Raw genomic sequence first — 19400 nt, forward strand, 5'->3', positions numbered from 1 at the left:
TTAGTACTTGTTTTACATTACAAACATTTACATTTACAGCATTTCTCATTTCTTGGTTAATTCCAAAACCGGGGTTTGACCTAAAGGCAAACCCCTAATCCCTAACCCCCCAATCATCTTCGCTTTTCTGTGTGTAGGTTGCAAGTACGTAGCTGAAATTGAAGATCTGGAATCCTTGTGCAGAGACGAACAGATCCCCCTTCATTTCACGGATTTTTCGGAGGACCGTGTGCACGCTGGCGCCATCGTCCCGTCAACTTTTGCTCAAATTTGTAGGATAGCACCGTATCGACATTTTACTGCTAATTCCAGGTCCGCAACTTCATCCTATATCCCTATCTCAGTTTATAAGCGAATATTTCTCACTTTCTATGCATTCCTAGCTTAATTCTTCTATCAACATTCTTTACAAAAGAGGGTAGCCTTGCTGTCTTAACCCTTGAAACTCATTTAGAATCCAATCTTGCCTTGTGTGGGATTGGATCTTGTGGGTTTCAACCCCTCTTTTGAATGTAAAGTCTCCCCTAAGTGAAAACCATCAACCCTAGCAACCTCCCTTCTCTCTCCTTGGAGTTGGAAGAGGGGAGAGCAACTAGGGTTCGATCGATTTTCCGCTTTACATTTTGGTGAACCCGACGTGAGCATTCTTTCTGATTTTTCATGGCTAGATCTGAAAATTGGATTCCTTGATTACATTTCCGTGTTTGATCTTTTGCAAAATTTTAGAGGTTAAATTGCATAAAAATCCTAAATTTTCTTTTTGAAAATTGAACTTGTGAAATGTTTAATTATTAATGCTTGTTTTAGATCTGCCCTTTTATTACAAATTATCAATTCATATTTGTGCTTCAATTTTGAAAATTAAGTGGTTAAGTGTCAAAACCCTAATTTTTGAAACCCTCTTGATTCAACCTTTGTCCGACAATTCCACTGATCAAAACATCTCCAAATCACCTGTAACTTTGGATTCTGCAATAAAATCACAATATCTTTCATCCCTGAAAATTTGGAAAAAAGTTGCGAGGACCGTGTGCACTCCGAGCGCCATCGTCCCTGACATTTTTTTCAAAATTTCGGGAGCAAGATCTTACTGTATTTTTATGCTGAAATCTAGAATTTTGGCTGATTTTATCAATTCTAACACTTTCAAAATTACAGTCAAAGTTGGCCTTGTGATTGCTTGGTCTAGGGCTTCTAATCATTTAAAAATTGTTGAAATTGAAATTTTGTGTCAAAATTGTGTTCCTACTATCCTAAATCTGAAAAGTGTGTTAGCATTCATTAAAAATTTCAGTGCTTTATTCAAATTTTTGCAATTTGTGACTTTTGAAATTAAGTGCTTAATTACAACAACTTTGATTTCCGCTTTCAAAATTGAATTTTGCATGAAATTGAGTCAACTTTTAAATTTCAAAACTTGCATTGCTTTTGGTATTCCCTCTAAAATCATAAAATTCAAAATTTCAGTTTCCCTCTCTTTTTCAAAATTCAAATCTTGCATTTTTTGACAATCTTGGTAGGGTTCAATTTTGAGATTGCAACTTTAATTTGGCATATCTACAGATCGTAAAATCACTCAATTTTTTCAGATTAGCTTTAAAATCTTCATAACTTTCATCCCTGCAAATTTCAAAAAAAGTTGTCGAGACCGTGTGCACTCCGAGCGCCACGAACCCTGACATTTTTTTCAAAATTTCGGGAGATTGTCATGATTGCATTTAACAGCTTAAATCTAGAAGATTAGCTGATTTTACTGAAATTTGCTACCTCTAAATTCAAAAACTTCTCTCCCTTTCTAGTGCATGAGTTTTACAATAATAAGCCCTACTTACACTATTCCCGTTAGATGAAGCCGTAGAATTAAGTCTTTCCGAGGTTTAACTACCGAGGAGATAGAACCTAATTTGAATAGCCTTTTTAACGAGGACATGGGTAATTCCTCTAATCCTCCTAATGATGAAGAAGCTCTCCATGAGGTTTCTATAGAACAACTTTCGAAATTGGATAATCAATTTGACAATTTTCGACAATGGATGTCTCAAGAATACCCCGATAGTCAAGCTCTTCCTTTAATTGAGGGTCTAAAACATATGCTTCAAAGTGATAAGAATGGAATTGATATTTTGCATGGTATTGCACACATTGTGGATTCGAATGTGATGCCTATGAAGAGTTGTGCCGAAACTTTAGGTTATACACAACCTCCCACTCAAGTCAATCATTCTATTCCTTTGACAACTTCTATTGCTAGCATACCTACCTTTACATCAAACATAATGACTACTTCTATACAAGACATTCCTCCTATGATCACCAGTCATGGGGGCAATCCTTCTTCTTCAATTAACCCTCTTCCTTCATTTAATCCAACTTCTTCATTCATTCCTTCAATGAGTGTTCCTATTACATCTCCACAAATGAACATGGCGCAAGGGGGCAATTCATTTAACCATTCTATTCCTCCTTGTAGTGTTCCTCCTGTCCAATCATCTCCTATGACTAACTATCATAGTGTCCCACCACCTTACTCTCTACCTTCTTTCAATAACATAACACCTCCATCTCAATCTAGCACATCTAATATGAATTCTTTGACTGAAGCGACCATTAATAATCTTGCACAAACTGTCTCTTCCTTACAGCAACAAATTGCCTCTATGAATCAATCTAAGTTTAGTGTGCCCACATTTGATGTTGCGAGCCCACTTTCTCTTGACATTGTTCAAGCTATCCCTCCTAAACATGTTGAAATCCCGCATTTGGAACTTTATAATGGTAAAGGTGATCCTCTAACACATGTTAAGACTTTTCAAACAATTTGTACCGATTTTGCTTATGACCATAGGTTGCTTGCAAAACTGTTTACTAGAACATTAAGAGACAAAAACCTACAATGGTATTGCTCATTGCCTTCTTATTCTATTACTTCTTTCGAACAACTTGCAAATGCTTTTATTCAACAATTTCAAAACAATATAAGTCCTAAAGTTACTTTGATTGATTTAATGCATTGTAAACAAGGTGTTAAAGAAAAAGTGACTGATTTCGTTGGTAGATATAAGCATTTGTATGCTCAAATTTCTTTTCCAGTGCCTGACAATGATATTCAAAGAATCTTTATTTCTAATTTATAAAAAGATATTCGAGACAAACTTTTGTTTTCTGAGTTTACTTCTTTCCAACAGTTGTGTGCGACTCTTCACAATTATCAACTGACTGTGAGTCAAATGGAACAATCACATCCTATGGCTTCGAGTGATAAGGGTGATAGCAGTCAACAACCATTGGGAAAGTTTAAACTGAACAGAGATTCCATCAAATTCAATGAAAACATCATCAACAACAATGTGAATGCAGCATCAGGTGTGCCTCCTATTTCTAAATTTTTCAAGAAAGAAAGAAAGTATACTCCTTTGAATGAATCATTGCATAGTATTATGAATAAGTTATTGGAACAAAATGTGCCTACTCTTCCTCCTGTAAGACAAATTGATCCTGCAAAGATTAATTCACCTTATTTTGATAACAAATCTTTTTGTCAATTTCATCGTCAGCCTGGGCATGATACTGAAAAATGTTTTTCTTTAAAGGGTAAAATTCAAGATTTGATTGATAATAATACTATCTCTGTTTCCGGAGTGAATGATAAAGGCAACACATCTGTAGCTCCTCCTAACCAAAATCTTCAAATCTTTACTGATCCATTACCTTCTCACACCTCTAATGCAATTGAGGCTAATGATTCTTCTTTATCATCTGATGGTCTTGTGTCTATGACTCCGAATGTGATTAACTTTGTAGAGCAGCAAGAAAACCCTAAAGAACCTTCCATCACATTTGATTCTAGTGAAACTATCAGGGCATTTGTTGGTCCTTTATACATAGTTGCAAAAGTCAAGAATACACCTTGCCGTGGAGTGCTTATTGATCCTTCGTGCATGGTTAATGTTATTACTGAAGAATTTCTTTTTACTTTGCAATTGAATCAAGTGATCTATGACAAAACAGATGTGATTGTGAAATTATTTGATGCATTTTCTTCTCCTGCAATTGGTTCTATTACATTACCTATTGAGGTCCATAACAAATCCCTTGATGTGAGCTTTGTTATTATTCCTTCATCCGAACAATTTCGTGTGAAGCTTGGCTATCCTTGGCTATCTTCCATGAAAGCTATTGCCTCTCCTATTCACAAATGTTTGAAATTTCCCCATAATGGTGAAGTTGTTACTGTCAATCATAGTCTCTTTAAACCAGCTGAAAGAACCTCTAGTGTTCCTATTGATTACTTTTGGCCTAAACAATTCCAATCCCTTCCTCCGCGAAGTGATCATCTTTTCAAATCTTATCAAAAATGGAAAACAGATATGATCCTATCTTTAAGTGAACCTAGAACACCCAAACTTGATATTCCTATCGTTGTTGAGAAGGAAGTTCTTCCTTTGAAAGATAAAACTAATGTCTTTCCTCAAGAAGATTCCCAACCCATCCCTATGGATGTGACTATGTCTATGCCTAATAAACTTTCTAAAAGTAGACCTATACCTCCTCGTCACGATGGACTTGGTCTCCTTCCTAAACCAAATATTCTGCCTTTATATGGAGCAGTTCCTCCTCCTCCCTTTTATAGAGAGAAGAGACCTTCCTCTTCTCCTATTATCCAGCCTAAGAGACCACAACCTAAACACCCAAGTGATAAGGATGAGAACATCCCTCCTCCTCAATCTTCTCCACTTCCTACTAAGACTAGATGAAACCGTTCTGCATGTGAACGTCGACGAAAGCGTCATCTTAGAGCTCAAGCAACTACTTCTCAAACCTTGCAATCTCCAAAAACACCTTCAACAAGCATTATTCCATTTTCTCCAAAATCTCCTAAACATAAGATGCATGATGGTCTTGATCCTGTGCACATTAAAGACCCTATTTTTATAAATCTTGATGATGCTATAGATGAAAATGTTATTCATGATGAAAATGTTACTCCTCTTGCTTCTGATAGTGAATATGAACTTATTGATGTTGATAACCATTTATCTAACAAATTTTCTAAAACACTTATCCTAGCTCCTAGACAAGAACAACGTGGCTCGGAACATGAACATAGCCCTTGTTTGGATCTTGTGATAGCTCCATCTGCTGTGTTGGATGTTCCTCCTCTAGTGTGTTCCCTGCCTTCCCGAAACATTGATCAACAAGATCGGGGGGTAGATGACGTGCTAGACTAGTTACATTAGCATAGCAGATTCTCTCCTCCTCTCTTTTGTTACTTCTTCTATATGTTATTCTCATTCTTCTATTTGTTGTCCTTAGTGTTGTCTACTTGAGGATGATGCAAAGCATTGAGATCTCTTTTGGTCTCTCTCATGTTGACTCAAAAGACACATGTGTTCCCTTCTTCTAGGTGACCTTCCTTGATTGGGGAATGAAGAACAATTATGCATACATACATATGATATATATACATGACTTATCATACAACATACTGACCTCAAGGAAAGCAAAGTCACCTCGTGCTTTGTGTTTTGTGTCTATTATCCTTGGGTTTATCTCACACTTGGGGGCTAAATCTTTGTGATAACGTGCTCCTTTCCTTTCTCATTTCTTATGTGTATCACTATGTTAAATAAATCACCCCCATTGAGGCGTGCGTGATCGCTTTAATGTAGGGGGGCATACACCCTGTCTATCCCTTCACGATACTTGAAAATTTCTTGGCGAACTTAGCTTCGCCTTGAAAATTTTTGGTATTTTTCTTGCATGACTCATAGCGAGAGAACCTTACTACTGACAGTCATGGTTCTCCCTCATGATCTTCCCTTTTACTTTGTCAATCGAAGTTGTAAGATCCTTAGTCCACTGGGGGCTTGGTGTATCTTGCCTCCTTGACGTGGTGAAAGTCTTTCAATGATTGTTCCTTGTACTTTACCGGAAGTATGAGCATACATACTCCCGCTAAAGTGGGGGCTAAATGTAGCGTCCTAAAATTGTGACACTTGCAATTTCGACTGCATTTCGGTCTTCACGATGGCGACGCAACACAGAACCTGAATGGAGACCCCGAAACTTGTCCACGACACCAAAAACTGCATTTTTCAAGCACCCTGGTCTGAACCTCCTTTGCACCCTGCTATCCCAGGAGGTGGGACCAGAGCGCCCAGCGCCCTGGTCCTTCAGGACCAGGGCACCCAGTGCCCTGGTCCCCCAGGACCATGGCGCCCAGCGCCCTAGTCCCTGGCCCTATTTTGGGCCCGGTCTCCTATGGGACTTCAGGTCTTTTTGTTTGCAAATTGGAAAATTATCTTTCTTGGTCGGCCTAAGGTCGGGAAAATCAGTCTTTTAACCCTAATTGACAAGTATATAAACTACATTTTCCTCTCCCATTTGGGTAAGAAGGACATATGTGTACAAGGCGAAAGTGATATTCAAACATTCAAGCATTCAAGCATTCAAGCATTCCTTCAAGCAATTGATCATTCCAAGTCTCCATTCAAGGCTAAGTGTTGCATTCAAGACAAGGATTCAACCATTGAAGAGGAGATCACTTACTACATACTACTACAACATACAACATACAACAACATCTATACCTTCGCACATAAGGATACAAACATCCTTACAACAAGGTATTAGTACTTGTTTTACATTACAAACATTTACATTTACAGCATTTCTCATTTCTTGGTTAATTCCAAAATCGGGGTTTGACCTAAAGGCAAACCCCTAATCCCTAACCCCCCAATCGTCTTCGCTTTTCTATGTGTAGGTTGCCGGTACGCAGCTGAAATTGAAGATCTGGAATCCTTGTGCAGAGACGAACAGATCCCCCTTCGTTTCGTGGATTTTTCGGAGGACCGTGTGCACGCCGGGCGCCATCGTCCCATCAACTTTTGCTCAAATTTGCAGGACAGTGTCGTATCGACATTTTACTGCTAATTCCAGGTCCGCAGCTTCATCCTATATCCCTATCTCATTTTATAAGTGAATCTTTCTCACTTTCTATGCATTCCTAGCTTAATTCTTCTATCAACATTCTTTACAAAAGAGGGTAGCCTTGCTGTCTTAACCCTTGAAACTCATTTAGAATCCAATCTTGCCTTGTGTGGGATTGGATCTTGTGGGTTTCAACCCCTCTTTTGAATGTAAAGTCTCCCCTAAGTGAAAACCATCAACCCTAGCAACCTCCCTTCTCTCTCCTTGGAGTTGGAAGAGGGGAGAGCAACTAGGGTTCGATCGATTTTTCGCTTTACAGTTGGTTCATTTTGATAGAGATTGTCAAGGGTCATGCATGTCATTTTACGCTACGTAGCATATTCTGCAATATACAGAGCTCTTTTTTGGGAAGCCTTCATAATATTCCTCATTTCCTCTAGTATGGGTAGAAGAGCTGCTAAAGTTCAGAGTGTCTCTAAATTACTTAACCAACCAAGAAGTTCAGGAAATTTCAATTGATCTGATTCATCACGAGTTGTGTGAAATAGTCCAATCAAGGATGGATATTTTGAAAACACTCGATGTGCTGGACTAGCCAAAGAGATCCATCTGGTATCATTATCCTTGAGAAGCTTGTTCCCATTAGTTAATCCATCAGCAAAGTGTTGAAATTCCATAAATCGCTTGGGACTTTGGTAGAAGTGTGAGTAGAGCTCTCTAATTAAAATTTCAAATTTTTTAACCGAAGCAAACTTGCTCACAATTCCAAAAGATAGATTCATTCTATGAGCCACGCAGTGAGTTGCAGTAATGTACAGTGCAAATGAAGTTTCAATCTTTGTACAAAGACCATTCCTGTGACCTTGCATTACTGAAGCTCCATCTGCTCCAACACAAACCAATTTTTTGGCTACCATCATGTCATCCATACCTCCATATTCAATTAAACCTCTCTTTACAAGTTGAAATAAATTTTCCGCTGTCGTACTCTCCTTCATTTTAGCAACAGATAGTAGATGAGGTTGGCGGGTATGATTCTCTATAGTATAAACATGCATGCATACCCATGAAGTATTGTTTACTACCGTAACTTCAGCTAAAGAAAATGCACTAAAGTTTGACTCTCTTATTTTTTCCTGTACATCTTCTATTTCAACCTCAGCAAGACAACTTGCCCATTCCCATCCACTGTTTACTGACCAGTGTCTATTAGGATAGTTAGGAACTTTCAAAAAGTGTAATAAACCACTGGCTGATGGGAAATCTATCATAGCACGCTCTTTGCTCAAAATATGAAAAACAACGCTTAACTGAACAACTTTTCCTAGTTGTTCTATTTGCATTGCTTTTCCAAAAACAGCTTCAATAGAACCTTTAACTTCAACGGGCTTTGTTTGTAATTTCTCATGAAAATAATACTCTTTAGCACTCCTCACATGCTTACATTCATCCTTTGTTTTCCATCTTATCACTGATTTTTCAACCCCGTCTATCATTTGTTTTTCATAAACTTTACCCATATGCTTTTCTATGGTGTCAAATTTTAGCTACAACCTAATTTCCTTCTTATTTTTCCAAGTGCAAATCTTACACCTACATTCTATTGGAGGCTCACCTTCAATTGAATTCTCCACTGGTTCAATGAATGGATACTTTGATGCCCAATTAATTTGAAAATTCCTGACTGACATATCCCACTCCCGGTCCTTTTTTTATTGTGGTTCACCATTTTTTGATATGGCTTTTCTTTTTCCCTTCCGTGCATTATCATCAATGGAATTATCACCCAATTCGATTATATCATTATGGCTAACTTGTGTATCTACCAGATAATCTTCTTCAAGATCATCCTGATCTGAGATATCAAGTTCACCACCATCTTTAACATGTGGTGCAGGTGGTGAATTTTGTACTTGTACTTGTGATGATGTACCTTCTTGATTTTCACCAGTACCACAATCTTTTCCAATGCCAAAGTATGAAGACAACATTCTTCTTTTTGTTGGCCTCTCCTGGCCTTCCCCACATTCAGGTTTCCTACCCCTCTTCCTATTCGACATCTCCAATGAAATAAAGGCTGCCAAAAAAATATCAATTTGCTAAAGAAGCAATAATAGACTATAATTTATAATATACCAGTTCAAAAATATGATCGCTCACCTTTAGGCTTTAGGTAACTAGCAGTTGCCAATACAGTCAACAACAATGATTTTTCTTGGTCTGAAACTTTTCTATTGATCAGAATTCAGAGCCTAGAACCCACCAGATTGTGTTGAGATAGATCTGATCTTTGCATGTATTTATACCAATCCTTATATGACGAATTCCGCAGGAATTTACCAGTATACAAATATTTGGCAAATCCCGTGTAATTATAACATGACTTATGTAATTTTTGAGGCGATTATAGGTTGTCCAAATATGACTTATGTAATTTTTGAGGTGATTATAGGTCGTCCAAATACGACTTACATAATTTTTGAGGTGATTATAGGTCATCCAAATAATAGGCGAATAGCGAATACAATATAGTTGGTGAAAGTTGGGGTGACTGGAGACACGCATCGACAAGATGTCGGGCGAATTGGGTCCCCCCAAATAACAAATCTTCACATGCCTATAGGCAAATTAAGGTCATCTATTAAGGCAACCTCAGAGAGTGTAGGCGAAATAATTAAATTTACCGTGTGTCCACCATATATTGTATTAGCGAAATCATCGCATAGAAACATTTATTTGCATAAAACATATGGCGATCGGGCCATGACATTGACAAAAATTGATAATGTTATGGCGAGATGGCCACCCCCAGATGGTACAAAATATTCACCATTTCCAACAAGGCTGACGTGAAAAATTTTCCATTGGTGAATATTCGCCAATAAAGTAATCTCTAATCACAGCCACTGAAGGGTTTAGAATTTGTGCCATCACAAGCATATAATGGGTAGGCATGGTTGTCCCTGTATCCTCTCCAAGAATCTGACATAGAGACCAGTACATTCCCTTAGCTCTTAGGGTAAAGAAGTTCAAGGAGAAGGGATCCATTATGCTTGGACCCACCACTATCAATCCTCCTATCTTTGCAAAGAATTCTTTTAATGGACCACTTCTGAGATGATCCCTCTGTGTTTCATAAACTTGAGAAAGCATTTCAAAATTTATAGGCTCCAAATAGTTTGAGACCCCATTGAGTCTAAAAACCTTTGTGAGCTCATCATCATTAATTTCAATCAAAGTCCCTCCATTTACATTCCTTATAACCTTGACAATAGGGTCATAATTGCTTGCGATTTGAGTCAGGAAGTCAACATCCATGAAAACCCCAAGCATTATAAGTTTTCCTACATCTAGCTCCCACATACTATTGTTCAAAGTGGTAGAATTTCTCTGATTGAAATCAACCCTGAAGAGTCCTAGGCCTACCATGCCAATCTGGGCATCCCTTAGTCAATACCCTTTGTCATACAGACCGTCGCTAACTCTCAAACAAGGAGATTTGGGCACAAGCTCCTTTGATTTTACTACACTATTAGTTGATAGAGTCAATTTCTCTAGGAAGTCATCACAGATGGCTCTTTCCTAGTAATTCACCTTTCCTGTGAATTCTCTCCGTGGTGCCATTTCAACAACTATCCCCTTTTTAAAAAAAGAATTCAACAGACTTTCCAGAAATTTAGAAACCTAGCAATACTAAGCGATTGAGAGGCATAGAGCACAATTACAAGAAACTTGTTATTTGAGAAATTTTACCCTGCACTCTGGTTCTTCTACAAGAATTGTGAGTGCAAATAGAAAGATTTGGCCTACAGAAGATTTCTTACAGTACTTAAGGATTTGACTAGAGCTAATTAAGCGACATGCTTCAACAATCAATTTTTCATAAATTCAAAAATTGGCGTCAATGGGCAAAAAAAATTTTCAAACGGTTTTCCTTTTGGTTGTTGATCCGTGAAGGGTAAACATCATACATCTTCACATAGTGGATCAGCGACTGCCATCAAATCATGCATAACTTATATCCTCTTTACCTTACCTAGGTTGTCACCTTCAAAATGGGTCCCACCACTTGGTCGATGATTTGTGAAGGGTGAATATCATGCATCTTTGCATAGTAGATCAGTGACTACCATTAGATCAGAAACTACCTGCTCGACCTTTACATTCACTACAACTGCCTGCCTTTTAAACCCAGCCTTAGCCACTGCCACTAGCAGTTTGTTACTGATTTGCAAGCTTAAGACGCGTGCAACTTCCTCTTATGGTATAGCGACAACCACTGATGGATCCTAAACATGCTTGATCTTTACTTTTCTCACAATGACCATTCATGGTTACGATTTTAACTTAACCATGGCTGCCAGTGGTTTGTCACTACGATATAGCGACAACTATTGATCACCATCAAACTTTCTCGACCTTTAAACACCTTAACTTTCAAAGTGGGCCCTTCATGTTACTCCATGTTACTCCACTTGCCTACAAACTTCTGCCAGATGTATCCACATGTCAGTCACTTAATTGTTCAAGAGTCTAGCAGTTTCCATCTTATGACCACCACGTGCACTTTTTGGTAAGTGGATCACTTCCTTTTCCTCATGCAGACCTCTTATTCTTGCCATTTGATCTGACACGTAGCCTGTTCTGTCATTGCTACCTTAGCGGGACCTGCCAGCTCATCGGTCACTTCTCCGCAAAGGGTAAACTTCAGGCACCTTCACCTTGTGGAGTGGCGACAACCATTGATTATTTTGGAACTTGCAGGCACATTAACACCCGCAACCTTCAAAGAAGTAGGCCCCACCATTTAGTTGCTACTCCGCGAAGGGTAAACTTCAAGCACCTTCTCCTTGCGGAGTGGCAACAACCATTGATTATTTTAGAACTTGCAGGCAAATTAACACCCGCAACCTTCAAAGAAGCAGGTCCCACCATTTAGTCGCTACTCTGTGAAGGGTAAACTTCAGGCACCTTCGCCTTGCAGAGTGGCGACAACCATTGATTATTTTGGAACTTGCACAATTGTTACATAACCCGATGAGGAAAATCAAAACTTAGGAAAAAGGCAAAAAATTAAAGAAATATTAAACCCGCCTAAAGCCAGACTAAAAGGGGGGCCCCTTTCTAATGATAGACTGACCCTTCCACTTAAGGGGAAAAAGGTAACGAGGAAAAATAAGGGAATACCTTCACATATGCAAAATTTCAAAGCGCAGAACCCTAAACCCTTAGAAAAATATCCCTAAGGAACCAACAAGACATTGAAAACCTGACAAATCAATGGATCAAAAGGAAAATACCCCCAATATCAAAATAGTGACAACAAGTTCACTATTGGTAAACCCTATCTTCCGGTAAAAAAAATTAGTTAGATGACAAAAAAAAACATCAAGAACATAAAAAACATCATTTGATATTTGTTGCCATCAATGACAACACAAATAACTGATCATGTCATCTATTCACAAAATCTCAATCTCTTCATCACAAATAGAATCTATCCTTTACTGGTGTAGTCATCCATCTTCAATTGCATTATCTGTATCTGTATCAATTATGCCAAATGCCAACAATCTCCCTCTTAGGCATTGATGGCAACAACAATCAGATATATAATCAGAGTATCATCATCACCTACAACTTGCTTGATGATATCATATCATCTGTCAATTCTCCTCCTTTTTCCATCTCTCCCTTAACCAATTCTTCTCTCAATCTGATCTCTTGATCTTCAACTTCTCCCATATCTTTGATATCTAATTTGTATTCTTCTCCCCCTTTGACAACAATGCCAAAGATGTAAATGCATCACTTGTCTTCAATTCTATTGTTTCCTCTTCCATCATCTATGTTATTCAAATCATAAAAATTATAATAGAGCATTAAATCATAACTTTTCATCAAACTTTCACCCCCAAAGGAGTAGCCTGCACCTTCATGAATCCTTAATATAAAAATAAACATTAAATCCATAGGATTGATGGATATCCATCATTCTATTTCTTTCGGTGTATGGGTCTAACCCCTATTTTACCTCTAAGATACTCAAAGGTAACCTTCGGTAAAGGCTTAGTAAAGATATCAACTAACTGATCTTTACTCTTCACATATTCCATCTTCACCTCTTTTTCTTCAACTCTTTCCCTTAGGAAGTGATACTTCAATTCAATCTGCTTGGTTCTAGAATGATGTACAAGATTCTTAGACATTTTTATTGCACTTGTATTTGTTGGCTTGATGAATGACATCATGTGTTGTCATTGAAGGAACATGTACACACACATATTATCACATTGTCATTAGACAAACCGATATTGCTTCTACAGTTACTTGTATTGTAATTGGTATTGCAAGTTTAGTTTATGATGGTTTAGAGAGTGGAAAACCGGTACATGTAGACAACCGGTATATGCAGGAATGGCTTGACACCTACTTGGAGATTCAGTGGAGACCATCAAAGAAGCAATGGAGGACAATTCGTTTATGTATTGAGAGTGGTTAACTCTTAACTAGTATTGGTGTTCCAACCAGTATTCATTGATTGTGTGATTAGTTCTCACTGGTCATGCTGAGTTACTCCTAATTGACAAATGTTGGTGGTAATTTGTGATGAGTTATGTTAGATTGTCCAAATACACTACACCTAGGAAATTGTGACAAGATTTCTCATCCGACATGAAATCTAATGTCTATATATTGACATTATGATGAACTATTTTAAAGATATGATATATTCGAAGATAGAAGTGTTAAGTTGTTGAAGGCACTGCAGAATATCTTGGTGATGCAGTTTTGATTGAGCAAAAGAGGATCTATTCAAGCAAGTTGTGCTACTTCTAGATCACACCACTTTTTGTTTTCTAATCACTACAATAGTTAAATCCTCTAATCGGGTAAGCTCTAAGAAAATTCATTGTACATATCCTTTAACAAGGTGATCCATTAGTTTGGATTTTGAAATCCTCTACTGAGGTTACTCATAATAGGGTACTACCTTTAATAGGGTATAGCTCCTAACAAAGCTATGGGATCTTTAACAAGATTCGCTCCTAGCAGAGAACCTTTGTAGACCTTAACCGGTCAGTTATCTATTACTACAGATAGTTAACTTGTGAGTCCCATCTCACCATGGTTTTTCCCATTTGGGTTTTACACATATAAACACTTGTGTTATGGTGGATGTTTTACTTATTATGGATGCTTAAATATCATTTTGGATTGCATGCATAGTGTTTTGTAAACTTGTTAAGTATCTCTACTAGTTAGTATTTAAAGTAGTATTGTTTTTGTTGTCATTGATTCACCCCCCCTCTTAGTCCTTTATAAGTCTATCAATTGGTATCAGAGCCTAACTTCCTTAAAGCTTAATCACTTGGAAGGAAACCCTAAAGCTACCATGGGGGATATGAGCTTCTTTGAGATGACTAGAGTGCTTGAAGCTACCAAGGAAGAGCTTCAAACCCTAAGGGTCAGATTTAAAGCTTCACAAGTAAAAAGGAGAGAGCTAACTGAATAACTATTGGAAATATCTGATAATAGTTATTCAGATGAAGCTAACATTGATGCATTAGCTAAAGAAGTTGAAAAATTGAATGGTGAAAAGCTAAATCTGAGAAGAGAGTTAGATGCCCTAACTATCTGCATGTGCCAGGAGTTGGAAGCTATGAGGGTAGCTAAAGACCTTGTCAATGAAAGAGATCATGAGATTGCTAAGATCAAACAAGAGAATGCATCCTTGCATGAACATTGGCATGAAGAGAAAGAAGAAAAAGATGCTTTGTAGCTAGATCTTGGAATGATATCATCCCTAAGAGAGGCTCTTACAAAACACAATGAAGATCTTACTAGAGAACTCACTGATGCTAATAGAAAATTGGAAAAATTTCAATAAAATTGCTTCTATGTTGGATGAGTAGATCCAATCATAGAGGATGAAAGGTGATACATCCGGACTAGGCTTTAACACATCTGAGAAAAGAGAATCTTCCGGAGCAAAGAGCAACATTCACAAGGACAAAACTACTCCTAAGGCTAACAAGCCTACCGGTAAGAAATTTTTGAAACCTATTTGCTTTGTCTGCCATAAACCTGGACATACTACAAATGTGTGTAGAAACAGACCCAATGAGAATATAGGCTACAATGCAAATTCTAGGGATGTATCTAATAGATTTGAAGGTCATTGTTTTACATGCAACATGTATGGACATAGATCAGTTGAATGTAGATATGGAGAAAATAATCTAGTACCTCACATGAATCCAAGACCTAATTCTAACTGGAGAAGAACCTATGACAACCAAGGTAACTTGAACTGGCAGAAACCCTATGTCAATTGGTTTAGTCCATTTGAGATGGAAAAGGTAACTAATTTCATTTGCACCATTTGTAACAATTACGGTCATGTGGCTATGAATTGCAGAAGGAGAACTGTAAGAGGCAATGCAGAACCTTGGAGATCATCTAGAATGGCATGCTATCATTTTCAGAAACTGGGACACATGGCAAATTTTTGTAGAACTAGGAAAAACAAACCAGTTAATCATCTTGTAGACCAAAAGGGTAAGAAGAAGGTAAATGTTGAGGAAACTAGAGAAGTGTAATGCCCTGCAAGGAAACCCCAAAGGGTTTAAGTTAAAAACACTCGAATAAAGTGTAAATTTTTTTTTTTTTTAATAATAATATTAACGAGTATTACTGATTAGTTACAACATTAAAATAATTTGGAGTTATCTGAAACTTAGATAACATAGCGGAAGGCTAAACGAACCTAAGGAGTTTCCCAACACAATTACATAACCTTACACCTAGCTCAACTTGCGTCAATTGACCCAATAAACTGGTTGACTTAATTACGAGATAATGCATACGACATGGTCATATGTATGTTCAATGAATTGATGTCTTAGAATAGTTAGGAAGCGTTCATTTACTTTGGGTGGTTAGGAGGCCGTCGTGAGGTTATTTACTCAATGCACATTAACACCTAATTAATTTAAGAGGCCTTCCTTAAGGTTCAATGCAATTAATATACGAAGTTCAATCATTTGGTTTTAAGATAATCACCCCCATTTGATATCTTTCTTAACTGTTATAGAATGGTTAATATGATGAGATTTGTTCATTAAGGATTAACTTCCATTAATAGAGTGTGGTTCCCTCATTAAAGTTTAAGCATAACCAAACTAAAGAGTCGTAATTCTTTTATGGAGGATAAAAAGTGCATAGCCATAGAGTTCATTCATTGAAGTTTTAAATAAGCTGATAGAAGGACTAAAATTCATTAAGGTGTAAATGCATTTGGAACACATGAGTTCATCCTTTAAATTAAATTACAGATAGCAAGATGATATTCATTATTACAGGATTAAATTATAAGTCCATAGTGACGCTCTCCCATTAGGATTAGAATGTAACTATCTTATTGCATGTCACTCTTTTTAGTTAAACGAAGTTAATATGAAAATATACATTTACTAAGATTAAGATATAAACAACTATACAAATACTTCCCTTTTTAGTTCAATTTTAGCAATCATAAGAGATTCTTTTATTAAGGTTACAATTATGGATAAATAGTTGAGTTCACCCAATTATCAAGTTAATTTTGGTAAGGATTATTGTTGAGATTAAAACTGGCAATAACTAAACAAATTCATCCAATATAGTGAAACATAATTAACATGGCATTGCTCATTTACTAAGGTAAAAAGGTAAATATCTATATGGTGTTCATCCTTTAGATTTCAACTTGGAAACTACAACATTAATTCTAACTTTGTTTCCCATTCACATTCATTCAATTTACCAACTTATATCAAGCTAAAACAATGAAGGCATCCTAATGAGATTCTTTCCACCATTATTTCCTTTAATTACATAACCCAAATACTTTTCCATAATCATACTTACAATGTTTTATGAACCTGATTACTACATTTGTCAAGATGAATAATTTTATGCACTTTGATTTAAATTTGTTAATTTCCCATCATACGCTTTTACAAGATAACAACCATACATGATAACTTAAAGCATGAAACAAAGGAAGCTAAAACATCGCATAACATAGATATGATCTCAGAGTTCACCCCTAAAGGGCTACATCTCCGGGTCTACTCAATTGCTAGACCCCTATGACATTTAATATCATTAGGAATACATAAATTACATGTCTTTTACATCTTTGCCACTTAGGCGAATACAACCAATATACAACAGACACCTCGGTCGGAATTTACATAATGATCCCTTTTGAAGCGGATCCAACTGAACACTTCAAAGCAATTACAAGTTCAAATGATGGACGCTACTCTATCTAGGGACGTAATCAACCATGACCAACACAAGTAAACAGATGATAGAGTCCAAAAGAAACCTAGCAAAGCCTTGCCAGTACTTAACACAAGCAAAAAACATAAAATAAACTTGCCATCTTTTCCATTATCTATTTCACATCATCGGCGAAGAAATAACTAAACTATTTATTTTACTAAAAGAAGGTATCATTTTCTTCCAAACTTCCAATTGACACATTATTAAGTTTCTGATGATCTTGTTAGCATATCAATTGAGTTTCAAAATTTCCATGACGAACTTTAAATACTTTAACATTTTCGATTCCTATTTCTAAGTTCTCAGGATGCTCAGATAGAATCACTATGTGTTTTCTGAATACTGTATTAATTAAAGATCACTAGTTATTAATTACTATTTGATATATTATATAAATTTCCTTCAAAATATATATATATAAAAATATCGTTTAATAACGTACGAATTTCATTTTAATTTTTTTTTAATTAATATATATATTAATCCTCACCTAAAATATATATATTAATAAAAAAATAATTATCAACAAAGAAAAACTATATTTAAAAGGGCTGTCATTAAAATTAATTAATTTAATTTATCATATCATTTTTTTTAAATAATAAAAAAAAACTAAAATAAAAATGAGGGCACTGCGGGGCCCACCTTCCAACACAGAAGAGGCGGAACCCAGCTCCCTCGCTACTGAACGGTGGTGCAGGGACTCCCCTGCGGGCCGCCGTGGACGCAGGGTTTTCCTACGGACACTGTGGTCGCAGGTTTTACCCTGTGGCCACAGTGGACATAGGGATTCCCTGCAGCCACTGTGGACGTAGGGGAGAAATGGGGAAGGGGCCGGCGGTGCGAGCCGAGCTTCGGCTCCTCCGCCCGACAAACCCTAACCCCAAAATACATAATTTTTTTTTTTCTCTTTTTTTTTTTTATATATTTTTTTTGTGTTTCTTCTTAATTTTTTTGGAAGATTCACAGTTTAAAACTAAGACAATTTTTTTGAATGAGGATACTAAAAGAAAAACCCTACACAGCCACAGCCATGGCCATTTATTTTATATTCTTATTTTTTTAATGATATCTCTCTTCTTTTTTTTTCCAGAATGTTTAAACCAAGAATGGGGAAGATTTTCTCCTTTCAAAATGTCCAAGAAACCATGACAAACCTTGAATCCAAGAACAACCAAGCTATTCAAAAACTGAAGCTAAATATTAAAGACATTCATGGGCATTATCATTTCTTTTTCCAGCATTTCATGGAGAACATTCCATCACCAAATTTTTTTTGATTCAACAATAAATAAAAGGGTAGATTGGGATCCTACCTCCAAATGCATTTCTGGGAAGAGTTTTGATGAAGAGCTCCACCTGCAACTCAAAGCAAATCTCCATTTTTCCAAAATTTTCCCATCTCCATTTTTTTTTCCAAAAAGATGACCCAAGGAAGGAACCCCCAAAAATATTTCAAAAACTAGGTTAAAATGAGAAACCTCTTTTTTTTGACCTAATTTTCAATTTCGAAATTTAAGCACTTTTTTTTTTTTTGAAAATAAAAGAAACATGAAAATGGAAATCATTATTTTCCACTACTCAATAAATCTAAGTCGTTTTATTCTAATTAAAATTAAAATGCCTCTATTTCTTATTTAATTCTAATTTTAATTTCTCCATATTACTTTAGCCAACATTTATATTTTGAACTATTTAACAAGGGTAAGGTATTTAAATTAATTTAAATTTCCAAAAATCAATCATTTATACTATATCAACTTTACAAGTAAAGAAAATAATAATTTCTTATAAATAATAAAATTTACCCTTTCTCTTCCAAAATGTGAATATGATTAATTTATTTCTATTTCCCAAATGACTTTAAATCTTTCCTTTCTAAAACACATAACTCATTAAATTCGTTATTATTAAAATTAACTATTAAATAACTCGCTATAACATAATAAAGCGACCTTTTTTAATAAATGACTAATCTCATGAAGGAGATCTATTTATTCTAATTTTCTCAACTACAAATGTGTAAATGAGCACAATAATCCAAGTTAAATACTTTAAGCTTGCTACAATAATAATTAAAGCGATCTCTTTAAATTAACAATTAATCATATAAAAGAAACTAACTATTTTAA

This window comes from Cryptomeria japonica, chromosome 3 (assembly GCF_030272615.1).
Source record: "Cryptomeria japonica chromosome 3, Sugi_1.0, whole genome shotgun sequence".
Lineage (NCBI taxonomy): Eukaryota > Viridiplantae > Streptophyta > Pinopsida > Cupressales > Cupressaceae > Cryptomeria > Cryptomeria japonica.